Consider the following 24788-nt stretch of genomic DNA (forward strand, 5'->3'; position numbering starts at 1 on the left):
AGGCTGGTGTTCAGATTTTACATCTAAATGGGTACTACTCTCCCCTCGCCCCATTCTAGTGATGGTTTAATCATTTGTGGGTTTGCTCTGTATAGCTTTGTTGGAGACAGAGGCTCTTGTAGAACCATCCAACCAGAAAGTCTTTAATTATGTTATTACACTAATAGACCCTTAATTATATGTGGATGCCAAGATGCAACATCACAGTAAGCCCTTGAAATGCTAATAAAAACATGAGAAACCAATCCAGTAATCAGAAAAAGTATCAAATAATTCACCCTACAATGCCATCAACTTGAAAAGAAAAATCAAACCCTGGCAAGAATATTTTCCACCATTTATTTTGCGTGGGAAATTCCAAGCCTTACTTCCCCCACTGGCTACTTGTCAGCCGCCAACCATCATCAAATTTCTCCAAGGTCATAACAATAATAAATAGAACATACTTAGCTGATTGGGAAAGTCATGAATCTTAAGAGGCTGTATAGTATACAGAGATATATGCCATGACTTACTATGGTATCTTAAGTATATTTATCATAGTTAAATTTGTTTTATTTATTTCTTTTCTTCCCCATCTTTGTCCAGCTTTTGTCCAATAAGGTGATCATATGTCTAAAACCATGCTTGTGGAAATAATTTCAAAATACAAAGTGGGAAATTCCGTTCTTGTGGAATTGGTCTTCCACATGAGCAAAGAGGGAGGAGAGAATATATTGGGCTGGTTTTCTTACTCTTTCATCCTCCTCACTTCATCCTCTTCCTTGCCACAAGTGACAGCTGTGCCCATTGATGAGCAACAGGGGGGATGTGAAGAGGGAGGAAAAAAAAGCCAAACATATTTCACCTGCCTCCGAGATGCAAAGGCCCAGAAAAAAAACACCAGAAAATTACTGTATGTGTGCTTTTTTTCCAAAGACATGTTTTGTTTTGTTTGGTTTGGTTTGGTTTCAGAATATGAATAAAAGTTGAAGACACTGTGTATTCACTCCCCACCAAAGGATATCAAAAAATTGCCTCTCTAACACAAGAGCAAGATACATTTCTGCCTCTAGGGGGCACTGCCTTTGTCACAAGAGAATGAAGAAGGATTTTGTGTCTTCTTTGGTTTTGGGCTTCTCCTTGTTGTCATAGTTAGCGAATCTATTTCTGTCTTGACTAGGCCTCAAAGAACTGGTAATGGAAGAACCTACAGAGTAACTGAATTTTGTTGCAATCCAATATATTCTGCTGCAAAGAAAGAAACTGGTCTATGTTAGGAAATACACCAAATGAAGAAATAAACTAACATGTGAAAAGATGACCCTGCTGAGCTAGAGCTGGGCACATATGGTGGCTGGGAATGTCTTAACTTGGTCATCCCAGAAAATCTAGGGTAATATTGTGCACTTAATTATTAAACCACTGAGTTCAGCTAAGTGGAAACTTTAGTTATAAATGCAGTATTTTCCTAGACAGATCTCTGAGCTGGATCTTATATTTTTTATATTATTGGCACTAAATTATTACTTAACCTTTGACCCTCCAGATGCTTATGAAATGCAAGTCCTATCAGCCCTAGCAACCATGGCTAAGCAAGATTTTCCAGGCTGCATGAAGCATTTGACAGTTCAGAATTGGGGAGGCTTGCAAGTGATCCCTGACTGTCAAATGGGTGGGGAGCACCAGCAACATCATAGCAACCAGCCTGCAATGTGGGGCGGGGGGGGAGGGACACACATTCTCCTAGATCTTTCACAGTCCTTATTACAGCCTCTCCCCCTGATCCGAGCCGCTTGAGCAGATGTGTCCCACCAATGGAATTTCCATTTCATCTTTATGTAGACAAATCTGCTCCTTTCTGGCCGGGTTGCTTTTAATTCCTCCATCATATATTATCCAATGATCCAACAGTCTTGCAAACTTCAAACTTGTACCTACATATCACAACCTACTATGCTTTGATTCAACTCACTTCTTGAATATATTTCAAGATGAAGCATGTCATGTCTGAAGCTCCATCAGCTGCATTAGTTCACCATGCTGAAATCCTTTGAAAGAAACAACTTGTGTTGATTTGAGCAACAATTAATCATCACATAAATAGAAGGGATAGTAGTTGCAGTTGATAGGGAAAGTGATAGTTGGTTTTGTTGAGAAATTCTCCCTGTTAGGTTCTAGTATTTGAAAGCATACCTTTAATTTTTGTATGAACACAATATGCCTAAACTGGTACCTGGCTGCTGTTGAAATGAAGTCATATTTTGAAGAAAGCCCATCACATACATCCAAACACTAACACGGTCATGGATGGGGATACTCAGTTAAATAGATGTTTGTCTAGAAGAGTCATCATCTGGCTAGCATCTCTGCTGAATGTTTCTAAGCAGCTAACTGATGTATACTAAACAAATTTGGTTTGGCTGCAGCTAAAGCCGCCCTGTGGAAATTCTCAACATACATTTGTTTGATTGAGCTGTCATTTTCAGTTGATCTGCTGATGATCTGTGTCACTTTGTTTAAATGTCCTTGCATTTTTTTTCTTTATACAGCAAAAAAGAAGAAGAAGAAAAGAGAAAAGAAAGGCACGCTTTCTGTGATGGATTAAATGAAGGTGAAATTCGAGAGTTACTCCTGTTTTCGATTTCTGTGTTCCCAGACAGGTGGGTCTGGAATGACAAAGAACTTCATACGCCAACACTTGAAAAAACAGAATAGAGTAGATGCCCTTATGATTTAAAACATCCACAGATGTGTCAGCTTCCAAATGCTCCTGTTTTAGGAGTCACTGGAATCAGTAACTGGAACAACAAATATTATTTATATAAACTGGGGTAGCAAAAGATCCTAACCTTACAGCCACACATCAAAATCTTTGCACAGGGAAAAGCCATCATGCACACAGCACTTTACAGTACCAACTATTTTTGCTCCACAGAAACCTCTGTGTCTGCATTTTAATGTACTCCAGTTCTCTTCTGCCATTGCTTCAAGCCATTGCAGTATCCGCACCCTCAATACTACCAGTGGCGTAGTGTGGGGGGTGCAGGGGGGGCCGGCCGCACCGGGCGCAACATCTGGGGGTTAGGGTTAGGGGGCGCAAATCCACGGGTTAGGGGCGCAAATCCACGGGTTAGGGGGCACAAATTACTTGCCTTGCCCCGGGTGCTGACAACCCACGCTACGCCACTGAATACTACATCCTCATTATACCACTAACTCTGCACCCCTTACTTACGCCCTCTATTTTGTCTTATTTGGCCTTCCCCCAACTACTTAGCTTTCCTGCTACCCCTTCTCTATGCCTCCCGGTAGTAGCTATGGAGCAGGTCTACTACCGGAAGGAGTGTATGAGCAACCCGCTACTAACTCACATGGCACATCTCATCCAAGCCCACTATGCATAGGTTTGAAAAAAAATCAGTCTAAATATTGAATTATGTACAGTGGTAACTTGGGTTACATACGCTTCAGGTTACATACGCTTCAGGTTACAGACTCTGCTAACCCAGAAATAGTACCTCGGGTTAAGAACTTTGCTTCAGGATGAGAAGCTAAAGTGGTGCTTCAGGTTAAGAACAGTTTCAGGTTAAGAACAGACCTCCTGAATGAATTAAGTACGTAACCAGAGGTACCACTGTATATTTTAAGCATTTTCCTTGATTTTTTAAAAAAATATTTCTAGGATTCCACAATAAAGCTAGGAAAACTCTAACAAGGCATTTCCAGAGGTCTTCAGACTTTGACCATCATTTGATTCCTTTAAAAAAATTCTGATAGACATGTTTACTTTTTAACATCCATGGCCGGAGGATTTCAATACACAAATGCAGCAAATCAGGGAGGTATGCACTCTTCACTTGTCAGGACAAAACTGTTTACATGAAAATCATGATTGTGTATGATTAGGCTGAAGCAGAAATACTGTTTTGTGTGTGTGTTAATATTTATTACACCAATGACATGCCAGGGATAGACACGGAAACATTTAACCCACAGGCAGGTTAGTAGGAGAGCCAACAAGGTCTTGTCCAGATTTTTCATTGAACATTCAGTCTTATTTAATGGCAATTAGAAACTGGGGGGAAGCTGCTGTTTGGGGAAATATAAATACAGTTCTCCAGCATGCATCCTAACAGTTGGATATGCAAGGAAGCTTTCTAGCTCATGGCGCTAGAGGCCTCAACAATCTAGGATTTCCCATTGTAAAGAAAGCGAATTGAAGCTGAAAGGCGCAGTACCTTGCTTTACCTTGCTTTGATCTTCACATGTTTTCCATAATGCCTATATGGGAAAAAAGAAAAAGATGCCCCAACAGAGATCACCAACATGGTCTTCATTGGTGATCATGGTCACTATGGTGCCCATGGTCTCTGGTTTGGGGGCCCTCATGATTTTATTTTATTTTTTTTGCCTGCAAGTGGGATTTTCTGAATGGGGGGGGGGGGAGGATGGGTTGCTAAGGCATGCCGTGTGTGTGTGTGTGTGTGTGTGTGTGTGTGTGTGTGTGTGTGTGATTAAGAGAGATGCAGTTGGCCATAAACAGAGGCAGAGATATATGTTGAGCATGTGTCGTGGGAAGGCAGAAGCTAGGAATGTGGGTCTGTGTATGTATAGCCTGAGAGGGAGTGGTGCACTTGGGCAGAGAGGGACATGTGAAGCGTGTGTCCGTGAGTGAGTTTTTAACCTGCTATATTAAAAAATATTAAGGAAAATGTTTAAAATTGGAAATAATTAAGGATAAAGAAATTACAGACATGTATAATATAATATATTATAAAAGAACCAGGGGAGGAAATGGAGGGAAGTTAAAGGATCTGAGTTATCCCAAAATATGGATTGAATATGGTGTGAAAATGTTTTATTTTCTTTTTCTTTTTTCTTTTAATTGTATTTGTTTGTTATGGTTTATATGATGATAATGTTTAAATGTGAAAATTAATTTTAAAATTATAAAAAAGAGGAAGTGAGAGGAGGAGGAGGAGGATCAATATTGTGTGAGCGCCACAATCAGGACCAGCTGACTTCCCATGGCAGCCATTTTGTGACTTGGGCCCACAGTATTTTCTCAAAATTCAAAGTGTTCTCACTGGTCCAAAAGTGTTGGCAACTGTGTCCTACACCCATGTGCACAGTAACCCCTTTGTCAGCAAAGGGGTTTGTCTCCCTACACCCATAAAAAAGGGGAACAAACTAAAATAAAGTGACCAGGGCTCAGGAACCGTAACAGTGCTGTTAAAAGAAACCACCAAATAAGAGTTCAGGGACACCACTTTATCATGAAATGGGTGAGGGCTGCTCTGCATACTTCTCTGTGGGAAACACATAAGATGTAAACACATAAAGCGTGTACCTGTGTCTTAGAGTATTAACTGGGCCACAAGACCCAGAAATGTGTACATGAATGTTTAAAGGTATACACATCTTTACATCCGCAGAGTTGTTACCATTTACTTTTTCCATTTTCATCCTGACTCATCCTCAAATGAGCTCAGGGCACTGTACATTGTGTCCCACCTCACTCCTACTCTGCTTTTGTCCTCACAACAACCCTGTGAGGTAACTTAAGCTGAGAGATTGAGTCAACTTGGGCCTGTGTGGGAAATATGAACCCAGGTCCCTCTGGACTTAAGTCCAATGTTCCAGCCACCTCACTATGTTCCCACAGACATCATTATGCTGCAAGCCTGAGAGTGGCTAAGGTGCATGTGCTTTTCACTCTTCCCACCTTCAAGTATTCTGATGTTCAGTTGCATGGGGGTCTTCTTATTGTCCTTTACAGTCCCTGGTTCAAAGTGGGAAAAGACGATTCTCAAGCCATCAAGGTCCCAGCTCACAGATTCTGTCAGGACATTTGAACCCAGTTGCTTCAGGAAGGAACCTGAAGGGTCAAAAGACACATCCTGCAATAGTTCTCTCTCTCAGTCAGGCCTCTCCATCCTCCTCAGAACGCAGAGGCTGGTCCTTGGAGGGCCCTGATTGGTTTTCTACAACAGAGAGAGTTGGGGTCTGCGGTTATAACCACAGAAATGAATCAAGAGAAAGTAGAATAGACTTTATTTTTTCAGTAGGTAGAGATTACTTTAGAATTTTAAACACATACACATACACACTCAAACACCCTGCCAGTAGAAACTAGCAGAGCAGGGAAGAGGCTGGGCCAGAGAAGTCTTTTCTTGGAAATTACAACTTTTTATGAGCTGGAGATATTTTGTTTTTAATGTGGGGAAAGATTACAAAATGCAAAGGGGGTGGTGGCTTGCAATAGGTACAGTCCACTTTATCACCTCATTCTTCTGGATGTGCAGAGCAGGAGATTTGATCACAGGCCCTCCCAATCCAAGTCCAACTCTCTAGTTACCACTGTAGTTACGGTGTCCCATTGCGCCAGAAGCAGTTTAGTCATGCTGGCCAGATGACCTGGAAAGCTGTCTGTGGACAAACATCAGCTCCCTCGGCCTGAAAAGCGAGATGAGGGCCACACCCCATAGTCGCCTTTGACTGGACTTAACCATCCAGGGGTCCTTTTCCTTTACCTATAGTACAGGTTACAGTTGTACCTTGGATCTCAAATGCCTTAGTTCCCGAACAATCGAAACCCGGAAGTGAGTGTTCTAATTTTTGAATGATTTTAGCCTGGCGTGGCTTCTGATTGGCTGCAGGACGCTCCTGCAGCCAATAGGAAACCGTGCCTTGGTTTTCAAACAGTTCCGGGAGTCGAACAGACTCCTGGAACACATTCTGTTTGAGAACCAAGGTACGACTGTACATGAATTTTTGTGCACACTCTCACAGAACTATGTGTGTCTTAACAACAACCACATGAAGACCAATATATCCACTGCACATTTATTTCAGTCACTTTCCTGAACATACGCTGAACCTCCCCAACAAAGTTAAGCCAAGGCACGATTGAACAGAAAACCTTCCCTTACTAGCACACACATTAGTAACCTTAGTGACTTCTTCAAGGCCAATACAGAACTTTATGGCTGCACAAGCATTTGATTTCAAGCTTCCTGAGGTTGTCCTGTGCCCTTTAAAAGCATTATTGTTTGCAGAAATCTTCTATTGAAAATTCACAGTACATTGATAATATTTGTCGCCTACTGTTAAAAGCACAGGAGCAGAACCCAGTTTTTTAAAGTTGGCAACCCTATTCCCAATTCCACAGGCCTGTGCCACCATTGCATCTTAAAAAGCAGAGACACCACCTTACCAACAAAGGTCCGTATAGTTAAAGCCATGGTTTCCCAGAAGTGATGTATAGAAGTGAGAGCTGGACCATAAAGAAGGCTGATCGCCAAAGAATTGATGCTTTTGAATTATGGTGCTGGAGGAGACTCTTGAGAAGTCCCATGGACTGCAAGAAGATCAAACCTATCCATTCTGAAGGAAATCAGCCCTGAGTGCTCACTGGAAGGACAGATCCTGAAGCTGAGGCTCCAATACTTTGGCCACCTCATGAGAAGAGAAGACTCCCTGGAAAAGACCCTGATGTTGGGAAAGATTGAGGGCACAAGAAGAAGGGGACGCAGAGGACGAGGTGGTTGGACAGTGTTCTCGAAGCTACAAACATGAGTCTGACCAAACTGTGGGAGGCAGTGGAAGACAGGAGTGCCTGGCGTGCTCTGGTTCATGGGGTCACGAAGAGTTGGACACGACTAAATGACTAAACAAAAACAACGTGCCACCATTAGGTAAGTGGTAATCCAGGGTAGCAAATGGATGGTGCAAAAACCTATCTCTGGACACCCATACAGTTGAGAATCTAGATATTAGCTTCAAGTGACACGACTAAAAGCACAACCTATGACTGTGACACATCTACACAAAAATCAATCAAAGAGAAAGATATTGCTGATTTTTCTGTTGCTTTGACCTAGCTGAGAATCTGTCCCTCTACTGAGCTTGTGACTGCTCAAATGCTTAGTATTTTGTTCTCTAGACATACAGAATCTGAACTGCAAAGCGAAATAATGAAAAATTCTTCTGAATAAACATAATAAGGGGGGCAGAAAGCAATAATTAAAATGATCCTCATCCTCAATTCCTTAAGTGCCTTTCACACAATTGTCTCGAAACAAAGTACAATAAAAAGAGCCAAAGCAAGTTAAAAATACAAAAAAAAAAAAAAACCATCACTGATTCATTTAAAACAGAAATATCTTCAGAAGTGGGAAAAAGTTCCCAAATAATAGGGAAACTGAGATTTCACTGATACTTTTTATTTTTATAAAAAAAAACCCTACTCTAAATCCTTTCAGATTATCCTCCCTACTCCACTACCACCCATAGGTCTTGATCACAAAAGACAAAAAACACACTTTGAATTTTGAGATGATATCTTCATTTTTTTTCTTGTTTCCTAAATCTTAAACATTTCAGATGACTGAGGGAGGTGTGCCACTACTTCATTTCCCCTCTCAAATGGCTAAAAATATTTCATTTTTACACTGCTATTAACAAAAATATATTTTTATGTTGGCAAGGGGATTATGTTGGAGGGGAAAGAACTTTCAACTATTTTCAGGGCTTGTTTTGTGACTGTACCCATTCTCCTTTTTTTGCTACCTATGATAGCCATTGTGTGCTCGCACCCATGACATTTTTATCAAAATATGAGTACTGGCACCTAATTTGTACTTTAAAAACAAACAAAAAACTCTAGTATATTACTGAAATACCTAAATTAGAAATTCAGTGTACACTTTTCCTTGGAGTATAAACTCCACTGAACACAGTAAGATCTCATTGCAAGTAAACATGCTGCCCAACTACTATCAAAGCTTCCGTCAGGCAGAAAATGTGTGTTTATTTTTACTTAAATGCTGCACTCCGTATTATTTCTGCTTCAAACATAGAAAAGGGAACTTAATGTGTAGTTGAATTAATCTTAGAGGGCCAGCTCCCTCTAGTGGGTTCCTATATTGATGGCCCTGGTGGGATAACCTAATGGTCACAGTGCTCTGATTAGGGGTGGGAGGTGCCACTTCAAGTTATCACAATTGCCCAGATATAGTATTTCATGGGAAATTGTAATGGTGTTGAAAATTGTAATGGTCACTGGGGGTGGGAGGACATCTTTGGGTTCTACCTGAGAGTGCCCAAGCGTGCCGTATGGTGACACTGGACTTCCTTCCTCATTCTTTTAATTTCAAATGGGCAATTTTCATCATATGAAAATTTTCATCATATGATACACAGCATACATAAAATTCTCAGGAGGAACTGCATCCAGCTTTTGACCAGACCCAGCTTCAGCCAGGTGGTAGCCTCATGTGCTTCAAGACTATCTTGTTGGACTTGAAAGTGTGCATAAATCAGAAGTTCGTTTGATAAAATTTTTGGCAACAAAGGAATGGGATAGAGACAGCCAGCAGCCCATTCCAGTCTTGGAGATTCAGGTGCAGAGTATTGCTGGAGCACTGGAAAACCAGGGAAGAAACCTACACATCTTTGCCCTGCCTTAGTAACTACTGTCTATTTAATAATATTATTTTAAATATATTATAAGCCTCATTCGGAACTTTGGTTAATAGGAAAAGTATAAACATTCTGATCAATTAATTAATCCCTCCCTCAACTAGCAAAAGCAAAATATATGCATGTGCCAAATTTGAATAAAATAAGTACATATTGAATCAAGTAGCAAGAATTATAGACTCCGCAGCTACTAAGGGAAACTAGCTCAAATTCCATGTGTCAGGAGGGAAACTATATATTTTTAATTATTATTATTCTTTTGGAAGTTTCGTTTTCTCAATGAAAATGGAGTCTATTATTACTTCTACATTGGCTACTGCAGCAGAAATCATATCCAGGACAACTTCCTCTTAGGAAGCAATAATAGGAACCTGTCAGTGCCGAAGACAGATCTATGTCTCTAATTCTAGCATATAACCATTTTTGATGATGTGATTGATGGGTCTGATAAGCCATTGAACCACAGCTGCAGCTTCCATTCTGTTATCTGGGAAACCATCCTGCAATATGGGCACTGTTTACCACGACATCCAGAGCACCCCAAACCATGATAGCCTTCCTCTTATTAGAAACAAATTTTTAATGCTGATTAAAAATATAATCATCTCCTGTCTTTATGGGGAATGAGTGTTGTGTCATTTCCCCTCCTTCTCTTCTCATACATACCGTGGTTTTCTACTTAGGCTCAAGGAAAACAGAGTCAATAAAACTAATAAATTTAATGGACCTATTTTTCTGTTGTGGTGGGGACAGAACCCTGGTAACCGGAAAAACTAGGCTAAGATTCGAACAAGGGACACAGGCACAGGGAAGAGAACCACCTATCAGGCCAGAGTCGTACCAGAGTGAAGCTCAGTATTGTGTACACTAAGTAGAAGAAGCTGCCCAGCGTATCAGAGGCCACACTAACTCCTTACATTTAAAATACTACCATCGGTGCTCTAAAAAAAGTCACATGCATCTTCATTCCCCACTGACAGCCAGTTTAATCTCTAACCAGATCTGGCCCAACTGGATCTGACAGCTGTGGTTCTCAAAGCTGAACTGGTCTGGGCAGCTGAGTGCCATTTTGGATCTTAGATTTTAACATGATTTCTGTAAAGAGGAAGGGCGTAAATCAGGAAGAAGCATGTGGCTCAGACAACTTACATTTTAAAACCCAAGCTATGGTCCAGAGGCACGTGAGGCTTCCATTTTACTGAAGAAAAACTGGCCTGAGTCTGGTTAGGGCCTAGATGGGTAACTATGTAGAAATCAAGCCCATATTCTTACCATGACTGTGAACAGTCATGGCTGTAATTTGTTAAGGGTTCTGAGAGTGGTTAAAACACCCCTATTCCCCTCCTAGAGCTACAATTCCCAGAGTTCCTTGGGAAAGGGGATTTATTGTTAAACCACTCTTGGAATCATTGCTCTGATTACCTGGACTGGAAAACATACATTTCAGGTCTGGACTAAGGCACCATGGCCACAAGTAGCTCCTTTCTGATCCTAATAGTACTGACAATTCAGTCTGTAAATTGGGCTCTCTCTTTGGCAGTGATAGCTTCTGCTGCAAAAACAGAAGGGAAAGCTACAAGTATGTGCATGTCCTTTCTTTGGATCCTGGCTGTGCTTTCTAATGGGGTACTTGCCATGGTTTTCCTGACAGGCCAGTTGCCAGTTATACTAAAAGCAGCTATCATGACCTTTTGGCTTCACGCGTTGCCAATACCTATTGTACAGGACTCCATCTCTGGCACAGTTTGGAAGAAGGAAGTTGTCCTTCAATAGAGGCACAATATGTGAAACATGGCTGACAACTTTTCTCTTTAAACAGAACAAATCTTTCACTCACAGTGCTGCCTTTATTCCAGCTACAAGGTTGGAGTCTCCTTGAATCTGTTAGAAACCATTCCCGGAGAGAGGAAACAGACACTGTAAATGAACCATGACTCAGTACGTTCCCCTTATACCTGCAAATATCCAGTGGGCTCTAAAGAGGCATTTTCTGTTGGGCCTCTTTTCCTCAAACACAAGCTGTTACTCTCTGAGTCATTTGATTTTTAACTAATTCCAGCTATTTTCCATCCTTCTTTGGGAAAGTTTTAAATGTGCTTTCTGTTCTTCTTGCCTCCTTGCTAGTCTTTGTTTGATTGATCGGCGAATAGATTGCTGTTTTCCTCCAAGCTAATAAACGAGAAATTTACATATGTTTAAAGGAATGAATATGTGCAAATGAACATTTGCCATTTCTTTTTTATTTCCAGAACAAAATGGCAACTCAATATAATATGGTAAATGTGGTCTCCTGGGAGTAAATCATAAAGAAAACCACCTCACTGCCATTTTCACAGTCTCCTGCCCTACACAATGACTCCCTTGTATAAAGGAGTGGGTTGAAAAAGTACAAGGGACATGAAAAGTATATGGGTTTGGGTTCAGCTAAATATAAGGAGAAGCCTTATGCTATTCTCTCACATTCTCTTCAAACTATAATAAATCCCTCTTCTACAACGCTTGGAAAAACAGATCACTTACAGGTGGTGTAAACCACTAAGATATCATGATGACACCAACACATGCTAGGGTCACAATTTGCCTAGTCCTCACTTTCTTAAGATGTCATAATGTGGTGGGGAGGAAACAAATATGGTCAGCAGTGCGGGAGAGTCTAGAACAGAAACCACATTTGAACCAAGGAATTGAAGCATTGAGTAAGTGGATGACAACAAGAAGCCACTTACATTTATGAGCATTTTTCAGATGTTCTAACAGAAAACAATAGGCTCATTTCAGACACGGAAATGAATGCATGTAAGATGGATGCTGAACCTGTCGCCATCATGGCACGCCATTTACATGTGAAGGGCTTTAAAATGTATGCAAAGGAGTTTATAAAATGTAAATACATATGGATTTACAATATCTTAACATATTCCAGTGTGTCTACACTTGAGCACGTGTGCACACCCACAAACATGTAAGTGGTTTTGCTGCATTTAGAAAAGGAAAAAGAGTCAGCATTGCATTTGCTAGTAATGTATGTCCTCCACGACTCTATTTCCCCCCCCCAACTTGTATACTTGCCTAAGACTGGTCATTTGTTACTTGCTACTTCAAATTGATTTCCTTTTGCCTTTGCTTTTTTTCAGCCACAAGTACAGAGACCAAACAGCACAATTTATACCAGCCATCGAGAACCAATCGTTAGATAACCAATCCCGCTACTAAAAATGTTAGAAGTAAAACAATAGTTTAATTTTAACTTGGCTTTCATTTCTTGCTTTAATACAAAAGGTTCAAAGGAAGGCCAAACATTAGAACTCAGTGGCTCTTTAAGCATAATGCCAATTCATACATTACAAAAGAGGCACAGGAACTGTTTCATAGTGGCTTCCATCTGAATACTGGAGAAGCGTAGAACACATGGACTAAGCCAATTGTATGAGACCTTCCCACTCCTTAGAAGCCCACACTCTTAGGTGAGTATTGAGTGGATTGGAGAGGCCCATGTAATCCTCCAACACTTCACCCTGCTATTCAGTCATGAGCGGGGCTGCCCCAAAGCAAAGGACCATAGTTCACTGGTGGAGTATCTGCCTTGGTGTCTCCAGACAGCGCAGGGAAAACCAAGGAGAGCCACTGCCAGTCAATGTTGACAATACTGAGCTAAATGTGTCAATGGTCTGACTCCAGATAAGGCAACTTCCTATGTGGTTCCTAAAACATTCTGCCTGTTGCAGCCCCTAAATGCCCACATCCCACTACTCTGGCACCATCCAGACAATAATCCCTGCCTTTATCTATTTCCCCTGATGGCACTTCATGAAGCAGGGTCACTTCATGATGATGCATGGTGGAACAGTCCATGGACACAGAACATGGCAATATAAACTTGTCTTTGTTTTTGCAATAGGTTTGCATTCAGCAATTTGGATTTAAATCAAAATACTAGTCCGATGCAGAAGGACAAATAGCTCAGTGGTAGAAGGCACATTCTGCACGCAGAATTTATCTGTTTCTATCCCTGGCATCTCCAGCTTAAAGGACATCAGGAGGGAAGCTGGGAAAGACTGTAGCCCAAGACCTTGGGCAGTACTGCTAGATGACCAGATTCATAAGCTGTATGCACACATGAGTGCCACAAGCAGGGCTGAAGTGGGGTAGCCATGAGTCCTACTTTATCTTGGATGCATCAATCACACTATCTCCTTTGAGTACAGAGACTCCATGCAGCATCGATTCCCAACAGTGGCATCCTCCCAGAAGATAGGGTTGCAGAGGTGCAACAGTAAAACTGGTAGCACATTTGCAAAGCTAAGCAGGATCCGGTATGGTTTCAAATTGGATAGGGGACCATGTGTTGAGATTCCTACATTACAGCGGGTTAGATTATATGACCTTCAAGGTCTCTCCCAACTCTACAATTCAATGATTCTATACTTCTCTCGATTACAAGTTTTTACACATAATTCCATTCTGCTCTGTTTCTGCATTAATCTGTGCTTTTAAAAAAATGTTTCTGTTAACATACATATTTAAATATGTATTTCCTCCCAAAATAATATTTAAATGTGTCTTATGATTTGTTTAAACTACCAAAAACTGTGTCAGAGAACTGCAAAGTCCTGTAGAGAGCTACATTCCAATCCACACATTAGTCCAAGATACTGAATTCCTCAAGCATCCCTCAAAATGTTGCACTAGGATCGATTGCCTGCAGGTGCTCAGGTAGTCAAGGGGGTGAAAAAACTTGCTTTGAGTGAAGTGTGTCTTTAATTTTAATCCATAAAAAAGAACCCTATGCTGCAAATAGCAAAGGTCCGGTAAAGACTGTAGCACTGGAATAGGTAGATAAATGACTCTGTACATATACACTGACAAACTGGACCTTGAGGACTTTTAACTCAGGGAAGAGCACACTCCTTTGATTCGTCAACTATGGGCAACCATACCTATATTATGATATTGGAGAAAGCACAAGGCAGTCCAGAATAGCTATTTTAGCTGAGCCAAGTCTAAAGGAAAAGTAGTTCAAAGAGTTGCATCAACATCTACATTTCGGATGCCTCCAAAGTTCAAGTGGTCTTAGTCAAGGATTCTGAGCTTAATTGTTAAGGAGATACCATGGACTCGCCTCAAAGGGAGAGTCCAACCAAAGGCAGGTGCCATCTTTTACAGCGGAGTGTGTGTTCATGTAATTTTCTGTACTTATTTAAGATTCATCACCAATTCATCTCTCTCTGTCTCTGCTTCTGTCTTTCTCTCTTTTTAAAAGACACATTAATTCACCCTATGCTATCACATAAAACATGCAGTAAAGGTTTGGGAACTGTGTGTGAGAAAGATGGGGAGAAAAGAAGCTCACCATAGTGGCTGAATGGAAATAAATGCATAATTCAGCCCCTTAAAAAATTGTCCTTGGCATTAATGAGGAACAAATTAGCTACTCTCCTTGGGTGTCTACCAGAAATAATAGTAACAAGTGGAGCCTTACCCCCACCCCTCAGTCGTATGTTCGTTTGTAGATAAGCGCTGCAGAGAGAGGTAAAATTATGTCTTTTAAAAGTTTGCCTTTTTTATGGAGAGATGTAAATGATAGGGTTGGATCTGGGAAGTGTTTCAGAAATGTATATTCCACTGAGACAATGGCTTTTGTCATCAGAAGAAAGAATCAGGGACTATCAAAATGAACCAAAAAGAACAGCAGGCTTAGCCATGGTGTATATTGAATCAGTAAACAATACCCGCACCTTTTTTCAAACTTACTGGATAGCCGCAAGGAGGGGGTGATGATGGGCATATCAGAGAGAGCATGTGTGCATGCTCCGGCAATGAATTTGGGAAGTGCGTGCACTAATAGCAAAACATTAGGACAAACAAAATTGTTGAAAACTCAGTTAAGTATACCACGGTGTACATACACACTTCTGCTTAAGATTTAACAAGGTGGGGGACTTCTAAGTATGTGATGACTTTTAGTTTGGAAGAAGAACTAAAAAATGGCTGAGGAGCAGAATAGACAGAGGATTATAAAATTATGCACAGTGTGCAGATAGTCATCTAATTGTACAGTTGGAAGGGTCCTTGTAGGTCATCTAGTTCAGTCCTCTGTTCAGTGCAAGAAATCCAGCGCTGCAGCATCCTGAAAAGATGGTAGTTCAGCCTCTGCTTCAAGACCTCAAGGGAGGGGCAGCTACCAGGTAATTGGTTCCATTGTCTCAGTGGTCATATCTTCCAGAGGTTTTGCCTAATGTCCAGGCAAAATCTATCTTTCTGTAACTGAAGCCCATTAGATCTAGTCCTGCCCTCTGGGGCAGCAGAGATTTGGCCTCTCCTATGAGACAGCCCTTTAAATATTTGAAGAGCAATATCAAGCCCACCCCACCCCTCATATTTACCTATTTGGGCTAAACATACCACCCTACACCTTAGTTTCCCTTTTCTGAGCCTACTCCAATGTACCTAGAAATAATGATTATCAAGAACTATTTTACTCTCTCTCAGAATTCTAGAACTTGGAGTTATGCAGAAGATTCAGGACACAATACAAAATTACCGTATCTTATGGGATTCACAGTTACGGGATGTGGTAAGATGGCTTTAAATGTGGACATCATTACATAATTTTTGCAGGGATAACGCCTTGACGAACAGCATTTCAGGATTTCGCCAGCCACCAAATCCCAGAATTTCTGCCTGAAATCTTTGTAATGAGAAAGCTGTTGAGTGGGGGAGGGTGTCTCCCCCCCATGGCAAGACAAAATAATGGTGTTGAACTGAGCAAACAAGCAAGCAGGCCTTTGCAACTGAAAGACAGATTTGGTCACAATGCAATTTATTTGTATAATTTAATTAACCTGCCAGTGTCTCATCTATTATGCAGATGCAGATATACTAAGAATACCTATCCTTACATATCTCAAAAGACAAAACAAATGGCTCCAAGAAATGAGGTCTTGGTGTACTGCCTCCACCTCATCCCCTGCACCTCCCGGTCTTGGGCTTGGATCTCTTTCACCATTGCTTTTGTAACTAGCTTCTGGGTAAAATTCATTAATTTTTATTAACAGGGAAAACATTTGTCCCCGTGACAATATTTGCATTGCCTGAATGATTTTCACCTCTGCCACAAGGTGTACTATCGGCTCATACATCACCCGATTACTTGGAGAGCAGAAAGACCCTCAGTCATTAGTGAGTGAATTAAAGATGATCTAAAGAGCTATTAATCACACTGACAAAAGCCTTAATGTTGCTGTGACCCTTCTGGAGCCTGGGGACTAAAAAGGAAGCAGAGGGAGAGAAAATGGAAACATATGTTTTCTCCAAAATAACCTACCTTAGGAGAACTGTCAGAGGGAGAGTCCCGTCAAGGCGAGGAATTTTGCCTCTGGATTATATAGGGAATTGTTTGTATAATCAACCCTCCTCACCCCCACCAGTCCTTTCAATTAATTTGTTTATGATCAATATAAACACTTTATAAGTGGCATGAATGCTGTGCTCACAGCCTAATTTTCTTAATCAGAATCTATTTCCAAATCTGGTTATTCTTTGCCATACTGTGCTTAAAAAATTATTATTAAAATAAAACAACAAGGCATGCATTTGCCAAACATGCCAATACATTTGAAGAGAATGTACAGGGAGATTATTGCTGCTATTTGTCCTCAAACATTGCCAACCGACCTATTAAACTGCATAATATAAGAAACTATCCTAATTCATTTTAAACACTGCACACGGTGTGCAGAAGAAGGGTGTTTCGGCTTGATTTTAACATTGTTCACTACTAGAGAAGTCTCATTGGTTTCAATAGGACTTAGTCTTGGGAAAGTGCGTTTAAGGTTGCTGCTGTACAGAACCTTATGCATTTTATTCAGATGTAAATTTCACTTGGCTCAGCAGGATTTCCTCATAAGTAAAGTAGCAGCTCTAGAGTTTTGCAATATTTTTACATACTTTAGAGAATAAACTGCTTTGGAGGGGCAAATTTCGATCAAATTCTACCAATTTAATTAGTGTATGTGTGCATGCAAAATTTCATATTTTTACAGTACAGTCCTACACTCAGGATAAGTCTCATTAAGTTCAATGAGACTTACTTCCAAGTGAGTATAAAATTATGGTCATTATTGGAACATTTCCCACTATCCCAGTTATGAATGATGAATTTAAGAAAAACAGGATCCAACTCCTGAAGTTAGCAAGTTAACTAATATTATTGCTTTATAAGTCATCAACAAGATTTTGGGGGTATTTTTATTATTTTTAAAAAGAGCACTGAAAAGTCAATTTTCAAAAGCAAAAGTTTAAAATTTAAACAAGTGCAAATATCAATTTTTGCTGAGGTTTGTGCAAGTGTATGTACCTTAAAATGTTCATATTATTAATTCTGTATTAAGGTTTATAAGACATTTCAATTTCTATATCTCTTTGAAGGGATCATCACAATGACCTGGGTAGCCTTGCCTTTCAAGTCTCCTTGCTGAATGTGGACAAAAGAAGAGCCCCTGTACCTGATCAACAATAAAGCATAAAAGGATGCATAAAAGGATGGAAACACAAAAGAGAATAGGAAAAGGAACGGAGAATTACTGGCCAAGAGCAGCAAGTCAGTAAAAAATGAGCCAGACTTTATTAAGCAAAACAATTCAAATATGGCTGCCAAATAGCCTCAGTGTTTTCCAACTTTTTTTGTCTCCTTTCCTTTCTAGAACATTCTTTCATATATTGCTAGGACAAGCAACAAATTATCCCAATTGCAAGGTCAGGTGAAATTTTGGCTTTCCAAGTCTATGATATGAAGTGTTTTGGCAATTAATATGACTCTGTCTATTCATTATTGTTGATGCTTAGAAAGAACCCAAAACAACTGGAAAAGAACCCCAAACCCAGCTTAAGACTAAAACAACCAGCAAATAAGTATAAACATGGCTTGACACCAAGTTTTTAGGGCCAATTCTCAATTTACATTTTGTACCCCAGTATGGAGTCCCAAACACAAAACAGTTACACAAGCCTTTTGTCAAATGGGAAATGAGTTTGGATGTGTAATATTCAGCATCTGCCCCTTCCAGATACTTGGAAGAGAAAAAAGATCCAGCCCCTGCTTTTTAAAGGAACATGCACTGAATTTTCCTTTACACTTGCTAGGGCCTGAGTACAAATAAGAATCAGCCACCCACCAAAATTATTTATTCCAGAAGAAGAGGAGAAGGTGGAAAAGGAAGAAGAACTGCAACATCCAGCATGAGAGTTTGAGGACCACATGGGTGTTGCCTTCATTGGCAAACACTACTCTCATTTTGACTAAAATCACTGGTAAAAATGGTGAAGTCAAATATATTGCCAAACAGTTATAGATATATGCTTCAGTTAATCGCTAATCTACCCTGAATTTATATCTATCTACTCACATACACAAACATACGTATATACAAATAAAGAAAGTCAATGGTGTCAGATGAGGTGGTGTAATCTTATCTGACTATTTTTTATTTATTCATTTGTAACTGCTTTTTATGTTGAAATGGGGCTCAGAAATGTGCACATTTCATAGCCACTAAATGTGCTTGATGTCCTGGGACAAAGGTAGACTTTGGCTTGAGCATCCTAGAACGGGCAGTGCTTGGGATCTGATGTTATTATTCTCAGTTTCCACATTCTAACACTGTTATTGATAAATCCTGACACTGCCTAGCTGAGAAGGTGGAAACTTCAGCATTTGCTCTGAAGTTATCTTGTCCTGTTCTACCATAATTTTTCTAGTTCTGCCACCACTTTCCTGTCTCAGCTGCCCATGCTCAAAATGAAGAGGACTTTAGGCCCATTTTATAAGACTGACTGAGAATGAGGTTTTCCCCAAGAGGCAATTCTAGCTCGCGATGGCATCCTCCAGATAATTCTTGGAATAATTCAATAAGAGTGCTGGGGAGTAGAGAGGTATCTCTTTCAAGACTAGTTCTTTCAAGAATCCCATGAGGTAGCTTAAATTGACAGGTGGTGACTTGCCCAAAGTTATCCTGCAAACTTCATGGTTCTGGAAGAGTAGGGATTTGAACTCAGGTCTATGTAGTCCAACTCTGATGCTTTAGCCGCTGGCAAGCATGGAACATAAGGTCTGCATTTTCTATCTGGATGTCCTATGTGCAATTGTCTTATAAAAGTTGGACATTCTGTACACACTGATATAACCTGCTACCACCTTCACAATCGACTTCTATCAAGTTTCCTAGTGGCACTATAATTAACGGATATTTTAATATAATGCTACAAGAAAAAATGTTTTATGGAAAGTATCACCTGAGAAACAATGCTAATTGAAGGTCATACTGCTAATAATAATAAAAATACCAAACCCACACACTAAGTTCAGAAATAAAGGGGATCCGGTGGAAATGAAGCGTGTGATGGTAAATAGGAACTGTGTTCACTTGCCGTCATGCACTATAGCTATTAAGCCTTAAGGTCTTAAAGGTACCAAGCAATGCATATGATAAATTCTTCCAAAACATCCCAGCCATAACATAGTTCTTGCTGATTGCTCATTTACCCATAATGCATGCTGTCATAGCAAAGCCTGACAAATGACAGAGAAAGCTCAGGTTATTTTTTACACTGACTGCCAAGCCCCTCACCTCAGATTATTCATTTATTAGGGCAATCACAGAGGCCCGGGTACTTAATATTGTTTTCACCAAATATGAAAATGATCTACTTTCCTATTCTTTAGTTTCTCCTAGGGCAAGCCATTTATCATCAGCTCAGGATAAATGACTGCTTCATTATAGCCATAATTTATGAGATGTTAGAACTAAAGAGCCACACCTAAAGACTTAAAGCTCTAATATGGATTAGAATACAATAATCAATCAATCTAATACACTTTTTTGTTGCTTAGGACTATTTTTGTTTTCAAATGCCTAGAGATTATTTTTTCCCTAGGCCTCAAGTATTCTTCAATCTTCCTTTCCTTACTCAAGTTCCCTTCCAAGTTTTTGAGGAATTACAGGTAAGAAGATCATTACTGGTAAACATTAAAGCCAACTGTGGGCATAGTCCACTGGGATCTGAATACTTGTGCAAGTTCCATTAAAACGAATGGTAACAGTGCAAGCTAAAGAACTCCTCTGTTTTTTGCATTCCTTTCAAAGAGACTTACACAGGAGTCATCATTGATGGATTGTGTCCTGTGGCTACAGTTCAACAAATTTTTGAGGCAATATATTTGCACCATAAGCCAATTTTGATTTCAGTAGAAAATCAACAACTATTTTTTTACACAAACTTTGCATGCATAGAGTATGGGCTGAGTGAACCTATGCAGCAATCTGCTAGTTGTGAAGCAGCTGTGCCATTGGTTCATCATACATTTAACTCCCAACTCAGTGCTGATTTTACTATGCTATTTGCTCAGTGTATTCTGCTCTATGGCGATGGCATAGCTGACTTGTGTACAGGGCATGGTCTGAAGGCATATAACACAGCTTCAGTAATCCTTGCTGAAGCTATATCATATGCTCTGTGCCTGGAGGAGAGATCCTTTGGAACTGTATGGCTCCTAAATAATTAGAAGAATAAATGAATACATAAAGCAATCATATGTCCATTATGCCCTGTGCCCAGTTATGTGCACATGCTCTGGTTTAAGTGAGGCCCAGGAGTTTGCAATGCACAACAGAGGACTCTGATGAAGACAAGCCTCAGGCTGCTTCCTCACAGGGAAACCATCACTGTATTATTCACAGCCCTGTCACCATATTCACAGGATGAATCCTATTCAGTGCCTCCATCTTCCCAGTCTCACAAAAGCCAGTTGAGGGCCCTCTAACAACCAGATATCTCTTCCAGGGAGGCAGAGCCATCCACACAACAGGTTTTGTCAGTCTACATAAGGCTTCAGTTGGCTTTAGCTCCATGCTGAGACAACATCTTCCTGTAGCTACCTTAGCAGGCAAGAGCTTCAACCAGCAGAGCTTCATTAGAGCTCTCCATGGTCCTGTTTTGGTCTGCTTTCTATATGTAAGAGCTTTTGATCAGGCATCAGTTACCTTAACTGGACTTGCCCTGCCTTAACCTAACTTGGCTTGCTGTGACTCCCGCCTACCTTGGCCAGACTTAACCATTACTATTTGTTGAAGGAAAGTTAAGTCAAGGCAGGGAAAGTCCAGTTAAGGTAACCAATGTCTGATCATGATCACAGAAGTTGACATGCAGGATGCAGTTTCTCTTGCACTGTGTAGGATTTTTCTTTGTATGTACTTAGTCCAGACCCCAAAAAGTCTGCCCTCAGAATCTGAAATCAAGCAGGTGAAAAAGGTTTTAATAGAACAACATCATTTATTCCAACTGCAACAAAAAAGAAAAGCTTTTTGAATTTTATTTGCTTGACTGATTTGCAAACCTAGGGTGGTGGCAGTGGGACCCAGGAAGACTGTTGTTGCAGAAGTCATACCTGCCTCATTCTTTCCAGCTGTGGAGCTGTTATAAACAGGAAGGTTCCTGAGGTTGCTACATGGTAGTACCAGAAATTGTAGAAATGCAGGCAGAAGAGCAGACCAGGAAAACCTTGAGGCTGCATTTGAGGGCCACAAAGGAAGGCAAATAAGACCTTTTTTTTCAAAGCCACCCACCCCCAAATATTCTGAAACTCCTGTTAGAAGCATCATCCTCTGGACAAATCACAAGGGGATGAAATCCTTCTACTCAAAATAGCACTTTGCTCTTTAGACAGTGTGTCTGGTTTGTATCTGCATTGTATATTTATCCGCCCCAAGCCAATGCAAACATTATTTTTAAGCTCTGAGTCATGTTCAAAACACTTGCCTAAACGCACTTAACCACTTAAGCCTGATCCTTTTCATGGGGTTTGGCCGGAAATCTACAGTTTATTTTCTTTCTTTTTTAAACACTCATAAGAAAACCAGGTTGAGGATTAAAAGATAAACACGGAGTGGAAAGCAGGTGCAGATTCCAAAGCCTTCAGAAAGTTCTCCCTGCCTTCCTGAGGCCGTGTAGCCTACAGGTGAGACAAATGGCCCCCTGCTGCCGGCATGCAAGCCTTGAGTGATACCTCCAGCAAGGCCTGGTGTCTTGAAATCACTCAGCCTTGAAATTAACATCCCAATAGGGAGGGAGGGAAGCAGTTTCCCCCCTTTTCTCTTTAGATAACAGCAAGCCTACATCTTCAGCACAAGGGAAAATGACAGCAAGGGTACTAAGGAAGAAGGAACATTATGTTCCTGGGAGGAAGTGTTTATTTTCATCTACGTAGAGACCTACCAGGGCCAATCCATGCTGCCATTTTTATATGGCACAGTCCACACAAGTTAATTTTCTTATGCTGGCACATTCACATTGCTTAATCTGACAAATGTCTAGATTGTGATCCAGTGAGCTGGAGGCCACATCACTTTTTAAGTTTCCTCCCTTACACCACCCCTCTCCCCTGAGTCAGATGGAGACAGATGCTAGAATAGGGAAAGTGGTACAAAAGAGTGGATGAAAGCTTTGGAATCTGGCTAACATTTTCACTCCCATTCTAAATGAGCCACAGTTTGCTTCTGGGCCTTCATTGTACTCTGGCATTATTTAAATCCTACAATTTGATACTAATAGTAATTGTTTAGGCCAGATTGGCCTAATAAGCTTAATAAAGGACAGAAGATGTTTCATTACAAAATCTTTATGCCATAAATTTACGGAATGCACTCTATGTGTGCCCATCCCTTTAATAGGATGCATAGACTTCCCCCAATCTGATGCCCTCCAGGGTTTTAATATGTACATTCTCTGAAACATGCCTCTTTCTTACTTGATTCATGTGCTTCTCATTACAGAAAGAGTTTTAAAATTCAAGAGACAAAATGCCCAGGTGCCCAAACCACTTCAGCTTTGAGGACCAGAGGTTTCCAATCCAGTGGGGCGAGAGCCAACTGGAGGTGAAATTGGCTGTCAATGGGTGAAGAAGATGCACATAATTTTTTAGAGCACTGATAGTTCTCCAGTAGCATGATTGTGGCATTCAGCCAAAATGTACTCATCCCTTTTCTGGTTCAGACTTTGGAGTACAGTAAATAATCTGCAAGTTTGAAGCAGATGGACTGTTCCCATTCCTGCTGTTTGCAGGATCAAGCCCCTGAGCAGTTTTGTACTTAATCCCCCGCTTTGGGGGCAATGAGTGATTGGATAAATTAGGCAAATTTTCTTATTTTTTAAAGGTACAAATAGGAAAATGGACAGTCCAAAATTAGGAGGAATCTAGGCTTACACTTGAGCTTGGGATTTTGCTTTAGTGATGTGTTTCTCCACCCTGAAAATCTGGACACAATCCAAGTGAAGTTATGCACTCTTAGATCCCACAATTTTTAGTGCAATTAAGAACATGCTCAGTTCTTCTCATTGCAATTGGTGCTTAAAACTGCTTCACCTTGTCTAGGCGGTGAACCTTTTTTAAAAAAAGAAGAAGCAGAAGTTTAATTTGAAGCCTGGCTCACTGTAAGAAGAGTCAGTGTTAGGCTTGGGATGGAGAGCAGCGTCTTGTAAAACTGGAACAAATGTGTGCAAGAAGGACAAGCTGGAGTTGGGCATGCAGGAATTTGGGGGTGATAAACTGGGCTGTCCCCATTCTATAGATTGGACTGTTTTGGGGTCTCTGCCTAGACCTGAAGTAGACCGTCTTGCTGGTGCCAGTAACAGGCTTGGGTGAATGCGCCTTAAAGATGTGTGTCTGCAGCACTTCCAAAAACCACAGTATATGGAACTGCAGTCATAAGCATTAACCAAACGGTCTCAAAATATAGCTGCAGGGTGGGGTGGGGGGGAGGCTCGTAAATAATGCTTTGGAAGTGTATTTGATTGAAGTGTATTGCTGGCCTTATTGTCAGAGACCATAATACAACTTTAGACCAAATTTCTCTTTTCCACAACCCTTAATATCACTAACACTGGTTTCAGTTGAATTCCAGCTCAAGTCTTTGTTGAGGGGTCATTCTTCAATCCAGCCATTATGTGTAATTCAACATCAGCACTTCAGCAAGAATAAAACAATTTAAGCTCTGCAGTTATATTGTGCATGGGCTATTTTTTCTTTTCTGAACAACTGCCTGGGAATCTGCACATACACACAATTATGCTTATAAACATATTGCTTAAATTTACATATATATTAAGATGCTTGGGACTATCTGACCTACGTGCTCACCATGGTACTGGTAAGATATGTCCTGACGAGAAATCTAAAATTTGATACACAAATAATCAAATAAACGCCAATCTGAACAATCTGAAAATAGGAAATGTGTGATCTAATTCTCAAATTATGGGACCTGAACACT

The 24788-nt window shown here is 40.5% G+C and overlaps 1 protein-coding gene and 1 long non-coding RNA gene across 20 annotated transcripts in view; one reads left to right on the forward strand and one right to left on the reverse strand.

The window, feature by feature from the left end:
- MECOM (MDS1 and EVI1 complex locus) overlaps positions 1–24788 on the reverse strand; it is a 464332-nt gene that overhangs the window by 267560 nt on the left and 171984 nt on the right. The gene's annotated exons all lie outside the window — the stretch shown is intronic.
- On the forward strand, positions 1157–12712 carry LOC310707494. 2 transcript variants are annotated; one of them, XR_014526510.1, is made up of 4 exons: positions 1157–1375; positions 2532–2642; positions 3665–3824; positions 12600–12712. It is a non-coding gene; the product is annotated as an uncharacterized lncRNA (long non-coding RNA). The 2 variants fall into 2 exon arrangements; XR_014526511.1 differs by having other exon boundaries at positions 2532–2593.

Source organism: Podarcis liolepis, assembly GCF_965112155.1.
Source record: "Podarcis liolepis genome assembly, chromosome: 5".
Taxonomy (NCBI): Eukaryota; Metazoa; Chordata; class Lepidosauria; order Squamata; family Lacertidae; genus Podarcis; species Podarcis liolepis.